The sequence below is a fragment of the Pristiophorus japonicus genome, chromosome 12, assembly GCF_044704955.1.
Source record: "Pristiophorus japonicus isolate sPriJap1 chromosome 12, sPriJap1.hap1, whole genome shotgun sequence".
Lineage (NCBI taxonomy): Eukaryota > Metazoa > Chordata > Chondrichthyes > Pristiophoridae > Pristiophorus > Pristiophorus japonicus.
In genome coordinates this window covers 170,268,692-170,275,676 of record NC_091988.1, presented here as the reverse complement: position 1 = coordinate 170,275,676, position 6,985 = coordinate 170,268,692, and positions in this window count along the sequence as shown.

The window sequence follows — 6,985 nt, the reverse complement described above, 5'->3', positions numbered from 1 at the left end:
TAATAGCTTGTGAAGGAGGCCCTCGTGGCCAATTCCCATAACAAAGATGTCTCGCAATGCTTCGTTGAGGTGCATGCCAAAATCACACGGTGCCTCAAGTCTCCTGAGATCGGCAGCATATTTTACAATCTCCTGGCCCTCAGGTCTGCGGTGAGTGTAGAATCTGCCTGGCCGTGAGGATGCTCTCTTTTTGTTTTAGTTGGTCGCGAATTAGTTCAGTCAGCTCATCGTATGTCTTATCCTTGGCCTTCGTGGGTGCTAGCAAGTCCCTGACGAGGCGGTAGACCTCACTGCACTCCCTCAATAGCAAGAACGTCCTTCCTCAGATTAGGAGACCAAAACTGAACACAATATTCCAGGTGCGGCCTCACCAAGGCCCTGTACAACTGCAGTAAGACCTCCCTGCTCCTATACTCAAATCCCCTAGCTATGAAGGCCAATATACCATTTGCCTTCTTCAACGCCTGCGGTACCTGCATGTCAGCTTTCAATGACTGATGTACCATGACACCCAGGTCTCGTTGCACCTCCCCTTTTCCTAATCTGCCGCCATTCAGATAATATTCTGCCTTCGTGTCTTTGCCAGCAAAGTGGATAACCTCACATTTATACTGCATCTGCCATGTATTTGCCCACTCACCTAACCTGTCAAAGTCACCCTGCTGCCTCTTAGCGTCCTCCTCACAGCTCACACCGCCATCCAGTTTAGTGTCATCTGCAAACTTGGAGATACTACACTCAATTCCTTCATCTAAATCATTAATGTATATAGTAAAGAGCTGGGGTCCCAGCACTGACCCCTGCGGCACTCCACTAGTCACTGCCTGCCATTCAGATAAGGACCCGTTTATCCCGACTCTCTGTTTCCTGTCTGCCAACCAGTTCTCTATCCATGTCAGTATATTACCCCCAATACCATGTGCTTTGATTTTGCACACCAATCTCTTGTGTGGGACCTTGTCAAAAGCCTTTTGAAAGTCCAAATACACCACATCCACTGGTTCTCCCTTGTCCACTCTATTAGTTACATCCTCAAAAAATTCTCCAAGATTTGTCAAGCATGATTTCCCTTTCATAAATCCATGCTGACTTGGACTGATCCTGTCACTGCTTTCCAAATGTGCTGCTATTTCATCCTTAATCATTGATTCCAACATTTTCCCCACTACTAATGTCAGGCTAACTGGTCTATAATTACGTGTTTTCTCTCTCCCTCCCTTTTTAAAAAGAGGTGTTACAATAGCTACCCTCCAGTCCATAGGAACTGATCCAGAGTCGATAGACTGTTGGAAAATGATTACCAATGCTTGCACTATTTCTAGGGCCACTTCCTTAAGTACTCTGGGATGCAGACTATCAGGCCCCAGGGATTTATCGACCTTCAATCCCATCAATTTCCCTAACACAATTTCACGGCTATTAAGGATATCCTTCCGTTCCTCCTTCTCGCTAGACCCTCAGTCCCCTAGTACTTCCGGAAGGTTATTTATGTCTTCCTTCATGAAGATAGAATCAAAGTATTTGTTCAATTGGTCTGCCATTTCTTTGTTCCCCATTATAAATTCACCTGAATCTGACTGCAAGGGACCTATGTTTGTCTTCACTAATCTTTTTCTCTTCTCATATCTATCGAAGCTTTTGCAGTCAGTTTTTATGTTCCCGGCAAGCTTCCTCTCGTACTCTATTTTCCCCCTCTTAATTAAACCCTTTGTCCTCCTCTGCTGAATCCTAAATTTCTCCCAGTCCTCAGGTTTTCTGCTTTTTCTGGCCAATTTATATGCCTCCTCCTTGGATTTAACACTATTCTTAATTTCCCTTGTTAGCCGTGATTGAGCCACCTTTCCCGTTTTATTTTTACTCCAGACAGGGATGTACAATTGCTGAAGTTCATCCATGTGATCCTTAAATGTTTGCCATTGCCTATCCACCATCAACGCTTCTAGTATCATATGCCAATCTATTCTAGCCAATTCGCACCTCAAACCATCGAAGTTACCTTTCCTTAAGTTCAGGATCCTAGTCTCTGAATTAACTGTGTCACTCTCCATCTTATTAAAGAATTCTACCATATTATGGTCACTCTTTCCCAAGCGGCCTTGCACAACAAGATTGCTAATTAGTCCTTTCTCATTACACATCATAGGATGGCCAGCTCTCTAGTTGGTTCCTCGATATAATACACTCCAGGAAATTCTCCTCCACCGCATTGCTACTAGTTTGGTTAGCCCAATCAATATGTAGATTAAAGTCACCCATGATAACTGCTGTACCTTTATTGCACGCATCCCTTATTTCTTGTTTGATGCTGTTCCCAACCTCACTACTACTGTTTGGTGGTCTGTACACAACTCCCACTAGCGTTTTCTGCCCTTTGGTATTCCGTAGCTCCACCCATACTATTCCACATCATCCAAGTTAATGTCCTTCCTTACTATTGCATTAATTTCCTCTTTAACCAGCAATGCCACCCCGCCTCCTTTTCCTTTCTGTCTATCCTTCCTAAATGTTGAATACCCCTGGATGTTGAGTTCCCAGCCTTTGTCACCCTGGAGCCATGTCTCTGTGATGCCAATTACATCATAACCGTTAACTGCTATCTGCACAGTTAATTTGTCCACCTTATTCCGAATACTCCTTGCATTGAGGCACAGAGCCTTCAGGCTTTTCTTTCAAACACACTTTGCCCCTTTAGAATTTTGCTGTAATGTGGCCCTTTTTGCTTTTTGCCTTAGGTTTCTCTGCCCTCCACTTTTACTTTTCTTCTTTCTATTTTTTGCTTCTGCCCCCATTCTACTTCCCTCTGTCTCCCTGCATAGGTTCCCATCCTCCTGCCATATTAGTTTAACTCCTTCCCAACAGCACTAGCAAACACTCCCCCGAGGACATTGGTTCCGGTCCTGCCCAGGTGCAGACTGTCCCCCAGAACCGGTTCCAATATCCCAGGAATTTGAATCCCACCCTTCTGCACTACTCCTCAAGCCATGTATTTATCTGAGCTATCCTGCGATTCCTACTCTGACTAGCACGTGGCACTGGTAGCAACCCTGAGATTACTACTTTTGCGGTCCTATTTTAAAATTTAGCTCCTAGCTCCCTAAATTTGTTTCATAGGCCCTCATCCCAGTTTTTACCTATATCGTTGGTACCTATATGCACCACAGCAACTGGCTGTTCACCCTCCATTTTTGAAATGTCCTGCACCCACTCCGAGACATCCTTGACCCTTGCACCAGGGAGGCAACATACCATCCTGGAGTCTCGGTTGCGGCCGCAGAAACGCCTATCTATTCCCCTTACAATCGAATCCCCTATCACTATAGCTCTCCCACTTTTTCCTGCCCTCCTGTGCAGCAGAGCCATCCATGGTGCCATGAACTTGGCTGCTGCTGCTCTCCCCTGATGAGTCATCCCCTCAACAGTACCCAAAGCGGTTTATCTGTTTTACAGGGGGATGACCGCAGGGGACCCTGCACTACTCTTCCTGTTGGTCACCCATTCCCTATCTGGCTGTGTACCCTTTATCTGCGGTAAGACCAACTCACTAAATGTGCTGTTCACATCCTTCTCAGCATCGTGGATGCTCCAGAGTAAATTCACCCGCAGCTCCAGTGCCGCAATGCGGTCTGTCAGGAGCTGCAGGCGGATGCACTTCCCGCACACGTAGTGGAAGCGTCCCTGACTTCCCACATAGCACAGGAGGAGCATAACACGTGTCCGAGCTCTCCTGCCATGACTTAACCCTTAGATTATCTTAATTTCGCAACAATAATGCTCAAGGTTACTTACTGATAAAGAAAAGAAAAACCACTCAAGGTAGTCTGTGGCTGCTGCTGTTGCCCCTGTTGCTGTATGCATACAAGTTAATTATAAAATAAGTAGGCCCTGAATTTCTGCCTCAGTTCTCCCAATCTCCCATCGTAACCTCAGCAGGAGATCAGGAGAACCTCTGAAAAATGATGTAAAGGATCCTGCAGAAATTCAGAGCTATATTTATTATAGAGATTGTGAGTCATTCAGTACTTTTCTTATTTGGAGAAAATTAGTGTAAACTAACATCTACAGTAAATATATACCATACACTGTTATGTATTTGATTGAACCTATTGTACAATGAATATGTCAATTAAAGTATAAAACAAGATCCAATGTTTGTGATATTCTGCCACTTAAAAAAAACATAAGTAAGATCCTGTGGACTGAATAGATTGAGTAGCTGAACCAAAATCTAAAATAAGGTTTCTTATTTATTATCATAGGCACATAAACAAAACGTACTCGGGGTACGGTAGCATAGTGGTTATGTTACTGGACTAATAATCCAGAGATGTGAGTTTAAATCCTGCCATGGCAACTGGTGTAATTTAAATTCAGTTAATTAAATAAAATTTGAAATTAAAAAGCTAGTATCAGTAATAGTGACCATGAAACTACTGGATTGTCAGAAAACCCAACTGGTTCACCAATGTCCTTCAGGGAAGGAAATCTGCTGTCTTTACTCAGTCTAGCCTGTATGTGAACCAGACCCACAGCAATCTGGTTGACTCTTAACTGCCCTAGCAAGCCACTCCATTGTACCAAAACTGCGATGACAAAGCCAGCATTATGGGAGTACCTTCACCATACAGACTGCAGCGGCTCATCAGCACCTTCTCAAAGGGCAATTAGCGCCGGGCAACAAATGGCAGCCTTGCCGGCGATGCCCACAGCCCAGCCAGAATCTTTCCAGCCCTGCGAATGCGGGTTTGGAGGCGGGCCCACTGTCAAAATAGCCCTGAATGACAGTGGGTCAGAATTCTGCTCTGAACCCGCCTCCGTGTCAGTTACTCAGCTGTCAGGTCTCCGTATGGATCACAGACCCAACACCAAGCAGTGAGACACTTCATTAAGGTAATTAGCAGGTAGTTTAGTGCCATGTAAGAGGATTAAAAGCAGGCATTTATAATTTTGCCAACTTTTTGACAGTCCCTGCTTTGCCCCTGTTGCTGGGGAACATGCTTGGTAGGTGGAGTCGTGTTCTCAGTGACCCTCCATTGCTTTGGCTAGTTGACAGCTGCAGAAGTGGTGTAAAAGCTACCATTTCACAGCTGTTCACTTTCCAATGTCAAAAGATGAAGCCTTCAGGTTTTGGAAGACACTTTTGAGCTGTATGCAGGTTGGAAATGTTTGCAATCAACTTTCTATTCACTGTCACCTCCTTGGAGCAACACTCTCGCCATTGACAGATCACTTCTGTCGTTTCAATCTCACCTGCCATCTATTCCAGCAACCCTTGATAAAATCTCACCTTGGTCCTCCGAATCCGACCACGATCAGCCCCAACACCAACATCACCAGGCACACCAGCATCACCAACAACAACAACAACTTTCTCTGCAATCACCTGATGCTGCACAGGACACAGGGCATCAACACCTGACTACATTGCTGGCCGGGATGCCAGGGATGGCCTCACCATGGCCACATTTACTTCATTTGACGTTGTACACCCTGACTGCCACATGATGTGCCAGGTTGGCATCACTCCACACCAGCACCATAAATCATCCCTGCAATGTCCTTTCACACTTGTCACCATTGTGTGGGGTACCCTTATGTCTGACCATTCACTACAACTCACTAAACTACTTCCAAAGGTGCACACAAATCTGTCCAAGAACATAAGAAAGTGTTCAAAATAAAGATTTCAATGCTTGACAACACATTAGCAGAAAGTCTGCATGAATATCAGCTAAAACACCCAAGTGCCTACCATTGCGTGCTGTTAGTTAGTATGATTGGACAATGATGAGGACAAGTGTGGGGATGGCTAGTGAGATGGAGAAGTGATAATGTAGATAGAGAGAGATGCAAGATCAGTTGGTGTGAGTAAGGATGTGCATGGGTAGGATAGGGAAGACAGAGTGATGGGGATGTGATGTGTGGCACAGCAGGATGAGGTTGAGTGTGGCTTTGAAGTAACATTTCGTGATCTACTGAGATCATTGAAAGGCTTGAGCCACTGCACCCAGGTCCGCCTGACGACATCCCTGCTTGTGCCCCCCTGTGCAATTTCCAAACAGGCTGCATTGGTGTCCTGGGGAGGTCTCTTCTGTCCATCGGAAGGGAAGAGAATCTCCCTGCGTGCCATGACTCCCTCCATAAGCATCTGGAGGGCGTCATGCAAGAGCCTGGGTGCAGCCATGCACCTTTGTGCAGTGATCATCAGTGTTTGCAGCAACACAGTGTTGCAGTACATGGACAGACGAACTGTTGGAAAAAAGTTTGTCATGGTCCCCTTAAGGAATCCGGCTGATGACGCATCATCAAATAACGTCATCAGGCCAGCTTGCTGTTAATTGACCGGGAACCCTGCAGGGCAGGCTTAACAAGCCCAATGAGGGGAAGATTGCTGTCAGAAGGCGGGCTGGAGCCAGGAATGCATTCCTCGCATTTTGCCGATGCTGCCCACACCCAACTCCCACTCGTTGGTGAAATCGCGGCCCCCGTGAAAGAATAAAAAAACCAATCAGGGCCAGAAAACTTGCTCTTGAATCTGTTATGAGCTAAGGCTAACCCAAGAGAGTATTCTAAACTATGGAAGTTGATATCCTGAGATTAAGAATAGCAGAAAATGACTCAAAATATAACAGGGACCATCAACAATATCAGCTAACTTGCTGCCTACAGGTATATAAAACAAGTGACTGATAAGTCGGGTCAGCATTTTACCTATCCTACTGAGTAGCAACAGGAGTATGATATAACTGTCCAATTTCACCATACTGCTGAATTTCACAAAGTAGAATGGGTGACTGATAGCATCCATGTAGCCTTCCAGGTAGCCTTCCAGCTGCTCTGGCTTCTCCTCACTCTTGTACGCAACTCATACATTGCTACTTCTCAATTACACTACTTACATCCTTCCAGGTGTGTGCTGGTACTTAAGATGTTGGTGAGAGTGACACGTTGGTGTGAAGTACTGCCTTGTCCTGCTGTACTAGTAGTG